This window comes from Pteropus medius, unplaced genomic scaffold (genome assembly GCF_902729225.1).
Source record: "Pteropus medius unplaced genomic scaffold, Ma_sr-lr_union100, whole genome shotgun sequence".
In the NCBI taxonomy this organism is placed as follows: Eukaryota; Metazoa; Chordata; class Mammalia; order Chiroptera; family Pteropodidae; genus Pteropus; species Pteropus medius.
The window spans coordinates 342,906-354,028 of NW_024344198.1; the positions used below are offsets into that span (position 1 = coordinate 342,906).

General features: G+C 42.5%; 1 pseudogene; it reads right to left on the reverse strand.

The window, feature by feature from the left end:
* Positions 1 to 9,361: 9,361 nt before the first annotated feature.
* LOC120607154 (polypeptide N-acetylgalactosaminyltransferase 1-like) lies at positions 9,362 to 10,787 on the reverse strand (annotated as a pseudogene).
* Between the last annotated feature and the right edge of the window lie 336 nt (positions 10,788 to 11,123).

The window sequence follows — 11,123 nt, forward strand, 5'->3', positions numbered from 1 at the left end:
GGATGAAAGGAGAGGGAAGCGGTGAGGAAGAATCTGCAAAACAAAACGAAATATCACAATAGAGAATTGACAAAGGCAGAAATCGGTCCTTTCAAGACCACGCGAACGAACCTCTCGAGGCTGATGAAGGAAAAAAGAAAAAGGCAAAAGTAACGAACATCGGAAATGAAAAAATGCCGAAGACACCAAAAGTTCTGGCTCGTGGGAGGGACCCAGGGGTGACATGGAGCCCAGGGCATGACCACAGCTCCTCGCTTGGGGGTGCTCCCACGGGGGCACTTGGGGCCATCAGCCTCCTGGCACGGTAGACTCAGCCATCGGTCCTCAGGGGGACTGGGGGACAAACGGGGCCGAGAAGGGCAGAGTCAGGGCCCATTCAGAGCGGGAGCCGGAGCTGACCAGAGCGTTGTGCGTCGGCCTCCCTCACACTCAGGCCGGGCTCACCTCCTGTCCAGTTTTGGCCGAGGGGGGCCCAGGAGCGTCTGTCCTGGCTCTGATGGGGCCGGTGGGGTCAGCCGGGTAGTGAGCACCTAGGAGGGACAGGCTGTCACAAAGGGGCTGGCCTGCCCCTGAATGTGTCACTTCAGACCTCAGATTCCTTACTCCTGGTCCATGGTTGGAATTGGGGCTTTTGTCTCAGTGTGAGGGGGCACTAGTCTAAGGGTCAGGGAGCATGTGGGCGCATGGATGGGGTCAGGACAGCAGACAGAGGGTAGGACTAGTCCAGGCTGGGCTTTGTCCTCAGCAAGGCTTGGCCACTTGCTGGCTTTGTGGCTCTGGATGAGTGGTCACCTTCCTGAGGGGCACTGTCCTCTGAGGCTGATGGATCAGAGGGGGCTGGGCTGTGTGCATACACCCCAGGCAGCCTGAGACTGGCTCCCGCTCTGGCCCCTGAGTCAAGCAGCCCACACCAGGGCAGGCCCCTCATCTGGGCTCGCTTCTGTCTGTGCTTGGTGACCCCACAGCTCTGCCGAGGGGGCTGTCCTGGGTGCACCCCATAAGGCTTCTCCAGAAGACCCCATCCTTACCTCAGGGGTCAAGCTGACTCCACACAGGGTTCCCTCCCTAGGGCAGCCTTTGGGGCACCTGCAGCCCAAGGGACTGGGAAGGGGCACAGGCTGGGCCAGGTTCCGCTCAATGCTGTACCCTCCTGTTCTTGGATAGGGACGGGGACTCTCGCCCACTCCGGCGTGCTCCAGTTCCACGGAAGCGAACAGTGGGTACAGGGGCTCTCACTTGTCCCCCCTGTTGTCTCCTGTCCACTGGACAGATGTGCCCTCCACTTGCCCCTCGGCACGGCCACAGCAGGGAGGCGCTGTTTACTACCCCTAGGTACATCTGTGCCTTTCTTCCGAGGAAATGCCCAAATCTGAAATGCGAACGGATGACTGGAAAAACCTCATAAAGAAAAGGAACCTTAGCTGGGGGCGAGGGTGAGTGTGGAGGGCGTCCAGGGCTGAATCAGGTTCGTGGAAGGTGGAAGATGTTTGAGAACCCCTTGATGTTCTGGGGGCTTAGAGACCCCACACGACGGGGTGTGGATGGGAGGGCTGAGGGAAGGGCACAAAACCAGGACTGCGGGCACTGGACATGCAGCTCCTGCCCTGGCTGGGAGCTGGTGGTACACGGGGACAAGCCCAGGTCATTGTGAACCGATCGAGGGTCAATCCCACTGGAGAGGAGACAGCCCAGGCCCTGGTTGCGGCTCCAGGAAGCACAGGGATGTCCCTTCCAGCTTTGCCTGCTGCTCACTAGGCCTCCTGCCTAAGTGCTGGCGGTTGCTGCTAACCTTGCACCTGAGACACAGGTGCGCTCCTCCCTGGAGAAGCCGACTGTGCTTGCAGACTGTCACAGCAGCTGCAGGTGACACGATGACACCATTCTAGGGAACAAGACTGGGAATCTCATGCCCATCCCCGTGGCTGCAGATGAGTCCTGCATATGCTGCAGGTCACTCCCCTGTCCAGGGCCCCGGGCAGCAGAGGTGAGCCTGTGAGTGTTCCCAGGACTCAGGTCAGGGCTGGGTTGGGGGTCGATTTGGGTCCCCCAGCAGATATGCTCAGGGCTCGCATCTGGGGGTACCAAAGCTTCATTCCTGTGGTTCCAGATGGCACCCAGCCCTGCCTGGTGTCAGCTCCAGCTGGGCTGCGTGGGCTGAGGGAGCTGGTAACGAGGACAGTGTGAGGGTGGATGCCGAAGGCGGGGACTGTGACCCCCAGCAGCTGGAAACGGGGGTGAGTTGTCACTAGAATAACCTGTGTTAAGCAACTTATCCTGACTTCTGACTTCCACTGTGCGTGTATGTCTGTTTGTCTGTGTTTTTATATCTATTTCTTTATTTTTCTCAGATCTTGATATGTATCTCCCGTATCTTCAGTCTGGATCACTATACAGCCTTTTATGTAACTGTGTCTTTTCCTGCATCATTTCCAAATTTGTTATTTCTTGAAGCTACAATTTTCAGAAACTTGAGGCCATGGGGAACATCCTCACTCATCGTTTACTTAGGGTATCTGTACACATTCCCGCCCCTTCTCCCCACATGTATTATCACTGCCTTCCCCCCAACTCCAGCACACAAAGGAGCTTGGGAATAACACAAGGGTGCAAGTCATGAAAGTTATATTCTACTGCCATCTTGTGAGAATTTTGAAAATAAGTGTGTCATCATAATTTTTTTCCTGCTGCCATCTGGTGGGCATTTTGGGAATAAAACAACAGTGCATGTCAAGAAAAGTTACTTCTGCTATCTCGTGTGCATTTAAAAAATAACACCCCACAGTGTATCGTTATAAATTTGTTCTCTGCTCCCGTTTCGAGTGAACCTTGGGAATAACGCAGGAGTGCATGTCATGCAAAATTGTTTCTGCTGCCATATCGTGGGTGTGAAAATAACATCCAGGTGTATTTCATCTTAAAACTTTATTTTCTGCTTCCATCTGGTGTGAATTTTGGGAATAAAATCGGAGTATAAGTCAAATTGTTATTTGCTGCCATCTCGTGGACGTTTCGATAACAATATTCAGGTATGTGTTCAAAAAAATTTTTTTTTCTGCTACCATCTTGTGGGCATTTTAGGAATAACACCTCAAAGTAGGTCATCATAAATATTCGTTCACTGCCGCCATCTGGGGGTAATTTTAGGAATAATGCCACATCACATGTCATAAATGATTATTTCTGCTGCGTTCTCATGCAGTTAGAAAATAATAGGTAGGAACATGTCATTCAGTAATGTTGTTTTTTTAACGGCTATTTCGTGTGTATCTTAAGAAAAATACAGCAATGCTTGTCCTGAAAATTATCCTCTGCTGCCATCTCACAGGCATTTTGAAAGTAGCAGTCAAGTGAATGTCATCATAAAAATTTTTCTGCTTCCATCTGGTGGCCATTTTAGAAATAACACTGGGATATAGGTCAACATGAAAATTTATTTTCTGCTCCCGTCTTTGGAATAACACCAGAGTTTAAGTAATAAAGAGGTTCTCTGGGCTACCATCTGGTATGTATTTTAGTAGTAACACCTCGGTGTCTGTCATCATGAATTTTCATTCTCTGCTCCGATGGGCAATTTAGAAAATAACCTCATGGTGTTTTTGGAAGAAGAGCAGAGCACATGTCATAAAGAACTATTTCAGCAGCTATATCATGTGTATTTTGAAAATAAGACTTGAGAGCGTGTCGTTATGAAAAGTAGTTATAAATGGCCATTTCGTATGTATTTTAGGAAGAATACGGTAGTAGTTCAATGACAAATTATTCTCTGCTGCCATCTTGTGGGCATTTTGAAAATAAACAGGCATAAGTCATAAAAATATTTTTTTCTGCTGCCATCCTGTGGGCATTTTGGGAATAGCAACCAAGTGTATGCCATCATGAAAATATATTTTCTTCTGTTATCTACTCTGCATCTCGGAATACACCATCGTGTAAGTAATTAAATGTTATTATCTGCTGTCAATTGGTGGGCATTTAGGAATAACACAGAGTGTTTGACGTCATGAATATTCATTATCTCCAGTTATCTCGTGGGCGTTTTGTGTATGACAGAAGAGTGCCTGTTGGGCATGATGTTATGAAATGTTTATCTCTGCTGCCATTTTATTATAATTATCTCTGAATGAGATCACAGCAGAAATAATAGTTTTAGACATGCGATGTGGTGTTATTCCAAAAATTCCCACAAGATGGCGGCAGAAATTAATATCCATGACTAGCTACACTTGGATGTTATTCCCAAAATGCCCACGAGATGGCAGCAGAAAAAAAATTTATGAAGACATTTACCTGTTATTATCAAAATGTCCAGCAGATGGCAGTAGATAACAACTTTTTATGATGTAATCCGATTTCATTCTGAAGATTCACTTAACATGGCAGCAGAGAAAAAATTAATAACGACATATGCTTGCGTGTTATTTTTTAAGTATACAGGACATAGCAGCAAAACTTTTTTTAACAAGCGGCAGAGAATAATTTTTCATGATATGCACTCCCGTGTTTATCAGCAGATGCACACAAAATGGCCACAGACAAAAACTTTGTTTAATCAAATATGCTTAGGTGTCATTTTCTAACTCCACGAGATAGCAAGAAATAACTGTTTATGTTGTGAGCTGTGCTGTTATTCCCGAATTGCCCACCATATGGTAGCACTGAATGAGTATTCATGATGAGGCAGACGAGGGTGTTATTTTCAAAATGCCCACAAGATGGCTGAAGAGAGTCACTTCATGACACGCACTCCTGTGTTCTTCTCAAGATGCACCCAAAATGGCACCAGAAAACTTTTCATAATGGCAATGCCTTGAGTTTATTTTCAGAATGCACATGACATAGCAGCAAAATAACATTAATGACATGCTCTGTGTTTTATTCCTCAAATGCCCAGCGGACGGCAGAGAAAATAAATTTTTATGATGACATACACCTGCGTGTTATTTTCAAAATGTTCATGAGATGTTAGAGGAGAAAAAATGTTCATGATATGCAATTCTGTGTTATTCCCAAGACTGACATGAAATGACGGTAGATTAAAACCGTTTATAACGACATTCCCTTGGTTTTATTTTCAGAAATCACGTGTTGTGTTATTTCCAGAATGCCCACCAGATGGCAGCTGAAAATGACTACTCACGATAACCTACACTAGAGTGTTATTCCAAAAATGCCCAGGAGATGGCAGCAGAGAATTAATTTTTATGATGGTATCCATCTGGGTGTCATTTTCATAATGACCACCAGTTGGCTGAAGAGAATATTCAGGCTATCAAACATTCAAGTGTTATTACTAAAATATACACAAGATTTCAGCAGAGAATATCTCTTTATCATCTACATTCTGGTGTTATTCCGAAGAAGCACAAAAATAGGTGCAGAAAATGCATTTTCACGATGACCTACAGTTTGCGTGTCATTCCTAAAATGCCCACCAGATGGCAGCAGAAAAATTATTATATGGACATACACTTGCATGTTATTATCTAAGTGCCTAGGAGATGGAAGCAGAGAATAATTTTTCCTGACATGCACTCATGTCTTATTTCCAAGATGCACACGAAATAGCCTCAGACCAAAACTTTGGTGACATGGTCTTATTATAGCAGCAGAAATAACGTGTTATTCCCTAAATTCACAGCATATGGCAGCCTAAAATGAATAGTCATGATGAACCAACACCTGTGTGTTAATTTCAAAATGCACACGCCATGGCAGCAGAGCATCACTTCATGACATGCACTCCTGTGTTTTTCCTAATATGCACACGGAAAGGAGGAAGACAAAAACATTTTCTGACGGCTTGCCCTTGGCTTTTATTTATAAAAAGCACACAGGATAGCAGCTGACATATCTTTTTCTAACATGCACTGTGGTGTTACACCCCAAATTCCCACCAGATGGCAGCAGAGAACGAATATTCATGATGTCAAACAATCCTTATTATTCTAAAATGCCCACCAGATGGAACAGAGAATAATTTATTATTACTTGCACTCTGGTGTGATTCCAAGATGCACAGTAGATGAGAGAAGAAAATGTATCTTCATGATGGCATACATTCGCGCGTTATTCCCAAAATGCCCACAGGATGGCAGGGGAAAATAAATTTTCATGACTTACACTTGCTTGTTATTTTCAAATAGCCTACGAGATGGCAGCAGAGAATAATTTGTCCTTATACGCACTCCTGTATTTCTCCTAAAATGTATACGAAATGGCCGTGAACAACTTTTCATAAAGGCAAATGCTTAGGTATTATTTTCAAAATGCACATGAGATAGCAGCTGATATAATTCCTTATGACATGTGCCGTGGTCTTGTTCCAAATTGCCCACCAGAGAGCAGCAGAGGATGAATATTCATGATGACAAACTCTTAGATGTTATTACTAAAATGTACACCAGATGGCAGCAGCGAATGACTATTACTTCCACTCTGGTGTTATTCCAAGATGCACAGTAGATGAGAACAGAAAATATATGTTTATGATGGCATACACTTGAGTGTTATTCCCCAAATGCCGACAGGATGGCAGCAGAAAATAAATTTTTATAATGACATACACTTGCTTGCTATTTTGAAAAATCCCACGAGATGGCAGCAGAGAACAATATTTCATGACCTACGCTTATGTTTTTCTCAAGATGTTCTCAAAATGGCAGTGGATAACTTTTCGTAACAGCATGCTCCTAGGTATTATTTTCAGAAAGCACACGAGATAGCAGCGGAAATAATACTTTATAATATGTCCTCTGTTCTTCTTCCAAAACGGCCCGCCAGATGACAGCAGAGAATGAATAGTCACGAATATACAGCTGGGTGTTATTTTCAATGCCTACAAAATGACAGTGGAGAATCATTTCATGAAATGCACTCCTGTGTTTTTCCCAAGATGTACACGAAATGGCAATGGAGAAAAACTTTTCATAATGACATGCCCTTGGGTTTCTTTTCAGAATGCACATGATGTAGCAGCAGAAATAACATTTTATGACATGCTTCGTGATGCTATTTTCAAAGCGCCTTCCAGATGGCAGCTGAGAATAACTTTTTAAATTGCACTCTGGTGTAATTCCCAGGATGCACTTAGGGTGGTGGTAGTAAACGAATTTTCCTAATGACATACACATGTGTTTTATCCCAAAATGCCCACCAGATGAGAGCAAAAAATAAATTTTTATGATGACATATACCTGGTTGTTATTTTCAAAATGCCCACACGATGGCAGCAGGGAACAATTTTTCATAACATGCACTCCTCGTTTTTCCTTAAGATACATACTAAAAGGCAGCAGACAGAATATTTCATGATGACATACCTTTGGGTGTTATTTATAAAATGGCACACTATACAGCAGCAGAAATGTCATTTCATGACATGCACTGTGGTGTTATACCCAAAATGCCCACCAGACGGCAGCAGGGAATTAATATTCATGAGAAACACCTCGGTGTTAATCCTAAAAATGCCCACAAGATGGCAGCGGAGAATAACATTTAATTATACTCTAGACTAATTTCAAGATGCATGGTAGATGAGAGCAGAAAATATCTTTTCATGGTGGCATAAACTTGGATCTTATTCCCAAAATGCAAACCAGATGGCAGCAAAAAAATTATGATGACATACACTTGCTTGTTATTTTCTAAATGGCCAAGAGATTGCAGCAGAAAATAATGTTTCGGGACATGCACTCCTTTGATTTCCTCAAGATATACAGGATGGCTGCGCACAACTTTTCATAACGACTTACCATTATTATTTTCAAAATGCACACGAGAAAGCAGTTGAAATAATTCTTTGAAATGTTCTGTGTTCTTCCCCAAATACCCAATTGGATGGCAGCATAGAGTGAATATTCATGATGATAACATTTGGGTGTTAATCCTAAAATGCCCACGAGATGGCAGCAGAGAATAACATTTAATTATACTCGGGTCTTATTCCAAGATGCACAGTAGATGGGAGCAGAAATTATGTTTTCATGATGGCATACACTCAGGTGTTATCCCCAAAATTCACACCAGATGGCAGCATACACATACAAAAAATTATGACATACATTTGCTTGTTATTTTCGAAATAGCCACGAGATGGCAGCAGAGAATAACTTTTCAGGACGTCAAATCCTCATTTTTCCCAAGATACGTAAATGGCTGCGCATAATAATTTTTCATGACTATATACCATTAGATATTATTTTCAAAATGCAAACGAGGTAGCAGTTGAAGTAATTCTTTTAAAATTGTATCTTCTTCCCAAAATGCCCAATGGACGGCAGCATAGAATGAATATTCATGATGACAAGATTCGGGTGTTATTCCTAAAATACCCACCAGATGGCAGCAGAGAATAACATTTTCACATGCTCAGGTCGTCATGAAAAATCATTCTCTGCTGCCGTGTCTTGGCCAATTTTTAAAATAACAAGCTAGTGTATGTTATAAAAATATATTTTCTGCTTTCACCCGGTGGGCATTTTGGGAATAACATCCGAGTGTATGCCATGATGAAAATGCATTTTCTGCTCTCATCTACTGTGCATCTTGGAATAACACCAGAGTGGAAGTAATGAAATGTTATTCTCTGCTGCCGTCTTGTGGGCATATTGAACATAACACCCAGGTGTTATCATAAAAGTTTATTTTCTGCTGCTGTCTGGTCTGAATTTTGGGAATAAACAAAATGAATGTCATTGGAATCAATTATTTTTCTCCACTGAAATATAAAATCTTTTTGGAAATTTGATACTGTCCCACAACCAGTTGTACTTCTCATAGTTCTAATTTCCTTTTAACCTTGTTTAATATCGTTTTAAAGAATTCTTTGTAAAAATGTTTTCGTGATTCTGAATCTGGTTCCAGTTCTTTTAATATATCTTTATATCTATATTTCATATACTGGCTACGAGTCGGGAGAAAATCTTGGAAATATCTTCATTACAGCAGCATGTTCAGCCGAAATTACTGATGTTATAGCAAGCCAAAAGAGGTGCAGCTTTCTAGAAAGCACATTTTGTTGATTGTTTCATCATCTGAATATTCTTTACAATGATGAAAGACTCTTCCGATCTTGTAAACATCTGTATGCACGGTCTTGCTCCATTGTCGTTCCATGACCTTGGACAGGAAGGCCGGATCACAGCTCAGAAGCATTTTTAATGGCTGAGAAATCTTACATCCTGCAGGACAGAAGCATTTTTCCTATTTTCAGTACTTAAGAATGTGACAGAAAGGTATGCAGAGTTAGCTTAGTCAGTCCTTTTTTTTTTATGTTTTCATAAGTTTTGTCTCAGAATATTTCTGGAAGAATAACATTTTGAAAAGGCCACTGCTGGGACCAGCTTCCATCGCAGCCTCTAATGCTGGGCACCTGGCTATCCTCTTTTGTGGCTTCATCCAGGCACTGATTACTGTTTATATGTTGCAAGGTCGGTTGCCTTTAGGTGGTGGCATTTGAGCATCGTGACCAAACCATTAAGGTTTGCATTGCAGTTTGTGTCTTAGGCCAAGTCTTGATGCTCTATCTCCATAATCTACTTTCGTACACCCCGAGACATGATATAGAAGAAATTCTGAAATTCACCCATCCACATTTCTATGACTCATCTGTCATTATTATCGATAATCTGTCCTGTGCCTCTGGGAAACACACAAGATGTAGCTTTTTTAAACCCATGTCCAGCGCGTGAGCAGGTAACAATCTCCTTAATTCCTCCACACTGCTGAATCGTAAATGAATTTTCTATTTTTCTCTCTTCCCCAAATATTCATTCTAACATCTTATGTTCCAATTTCCTGAAAGTGATCTCTATCTCCTGAGCAAAGGTCTCCTTCTATTGTAGGTATACTGACAGGAAGAGTCCGATCAACGTTCCTTCTGCTCATTTTTCTTCAGGGAACAGGATATCAGCAAAAATTGAGCTTCCAAGTGAATCTACCATAGGTCATATCAGAATCTGCCATACACTCAGAAGTACCATCTCTGATCACATGAATGGTAGGACAGACCACTGTTTTCCTGTCATGTTTGATCCTGGCTAAGAAAGCCTCCTGTCATCCCCCTGTGCACTCACAGCGAGGGTCTACGAGGGTGATCACTTGGCCTTTAGACGCAGCAATTTCTTTTATTTAATTCATTTATTATTTTTAAAATTAAAACATTAAAAAAACATTTTAAAAGTAGACGTTACATTAAATGTTATTATATAAAAGTACAGCAGCTTCTTTTATTCTAGCTCTGATCAATTTGGAACATTATTCCATTAAAATGACATGAACTGTTACTTTTAATTTTTTCATGTAACTCCCTAGGGCCTTTTCATAAAGGCTCTTTCACTGGCATCATCTACTAGATCAATTTCTTTTAGCATGTGTCTTGGCGAGTGATTAATGACACTATGGACAGTTCACAGAAGTGTGCTCTAAGCCTCATTGTGGCAAAGTACCTTCCACAAGATTTCTGGATACACCCTTGTTTTACACCCTTCCAATCTAACATCTGGTAAAGATTTGTTGAGCGCAATTATCTCACTGGCTATGTAATTGAACCGATTAATTTTAAACATCTCTTTTAACTTTTCTTGATCCTCTTTACGAATGATGACCTGTTTCCCCATTTCTCCAAGGCCTTCATGAGGCACTTTGACAGGCCCCAGCAGGAAGTTGTCTCTTTTTTTCCCGTCACATTTGTTGCATTCACTAAAGTAAAGCAACAGGCACATACCCAAGACTACCCCAATCAAGAGGATGGCTAGGACCACCTTGCAACACGCAGATTTTCTCATTGCATTTCATGTCAAATGAAAAATTAAAGAATAGGTATACAGAGATGATGAAAAATTTTCCAATCTAGTTTCATCAGAAATCATATTTATAAACCCAAAGTGGTTTTTCAAATAAATTCATGTCCCCAATCCAAGTGTCCCACATCTCTCTAGAATGCATCCGGCAGTGGCGGTGGCAGTGGTGATGATGATGACGGCGGATGCTTCTCGGGACAGGCCCCTGGGATTGTGTGGGATTCCTGACATTGCAGTGTGGGCTCTACTCTCCGGCCGTGGTCACCATGACACCTCTTCAGGCACTGCCTGTGGTTCCCCACTAATGATTTTTGAATTAGG